The sequence below is a fragment of the Hipposideros armiger genome, unplaced genomic scaffold (genome assembly GCF_001890085.2).
Source record: "Hipposideros armiger isolate ML-2016 unplaced genomic scaffold, ASM189008v1 scaffold_1850, whole genome shotgun sequence".
In the NCBI taxonomy this organism is placed as follows: Eukaryota; Metazoa; Chordata; class Mammalia; order Chiroptera; family Hipposideridae; genus Hipposideros; species Hipposideros armiger.
In genome coordinates, this window is record NW_017733200.1 from 102,981 (window position 1) to 104,391 (window position 1,411).

Here is a 1,411-nt window from a genome sequence, read left to right on the forward strand (position 1 = left end):
CTAATGTTCACAGCTCCCCTCTCCATTTGGTGTATTTATTCTCTTTCTTCCTTCTTTCTTCCTTTCTTTTCCCATCCCTCTCTCCCTCCCCACTCCTCCTTTTCCTTCCTTCTTTCACTCAGTTGCTCTTTAATTTACCTATTCCTTCTCATTAATGCACTGCCTTTTAAAATATAATCTACAAAATAAAAATTGACTATCTCACGCATTGTCAGAAATCTCCCTGATTCTAGAATCTTAGTTTGGCTATTCAACAGATATAGGAATGAGGATTTTGAGTATGTAAGTCTTTAATTTATTCTCTTATTAGAAAGACTTAAGATGACAGCTTTCATCTTTTTCTAAGAAAACAAAACTTCTTTAAAATTCAGTTATTTGGGAGTTGGTCAATATGACATGTAAGATCTGGGAATTTAGAAACATATGCATGATTTATGAATTTTTTGACTTTTCATTTTTACTTTTTCTGTGAGCCTTTCATTCATAATTAATATACTAATTAATTCTCTAAACAATTTTGGGGAACCTGTTATATGCAAGGCATTGTGTTAAGTATTAGGAATACAGAAATAAAGGAGATGCAGTTCTTATCCTCAAGAACTTACAGTAATAAAAGAGAGGGGTATAAGTAAACAATACACTACAGTTCAGTGAGAAAAATCAGCAACAGAGGCAAGGAGAAGTTACCATTAAGAAGTAAGTAATGAATGATTCCTGGGGTTTGAGGAAGAACTCTCAAAGAAGTCTCTGAAGCTGCTTTAAAGGGTGACAAAGTTCTGCATTTGGCATATTTTTGTATTTATTTCAGGGACAATGGGGCACACTTTGCCAATTACATTTGAACAGTTGGGAAAATAAACATAATATCTGTCAGGCTTCCCTCTAAACTTTAAACATGTTTTATAAATTATGATACCAGAGAAATTTTGCAAAGGGAAACCTTAATGCAGAGGAAATTGCCTATTGTGGTTGTCACAGCTCTTCTGCTTTTAATTTCTCACTTCCTTTTCTGTCTGACTCCATTATTCTTTCCTGGAATGCAGGCCCTGCAATGTCCTTAGATACACTGACATCAGTGTGAACAAATATTTCCCCTTTATTTCAATCAAGACAAGACACAGATTTCCCCCCACCAACCAAAGGAATGTAGAACACTAGTTTTGAAATGTTTTTAAACAGAATCTAGTCTAAAAATGGATGCTTAAATTTGAAGTATAGCCCCCGCCAAGTGGTCTTCAGGTATCTGGATGCCTGATGTTACAGAGATCTTACTATTCTTTTTTTTTAGGATTTTTATTGGGGAATTGGGGGATGGGAACAGTGCTGGGGAATTGACAAGTTGCTGTTGTTTTGTTCTTCAGTCTAGCTGTGGAGGACGTTGCTTCACTGGCCCAAGTTGGCACCATCATTG

The 1,411-nt window shown here is 35.8% G+C and overlaps 1 protein-coding gene across 1 annotated transcript in view; it reads left to right on the forward strand.

The window, feature by feature from the left end:
• The window catches only part of LOC109378283 (macrophage metalloelastase-like), a 43,655-nt gene that overhangs the window by 35,306 nt on the left and 6,938 nt on the right, over nucleotides 1–1,411 (forward strand). The gene's annotated exons all lie outside the window — the stretch shown is intronic.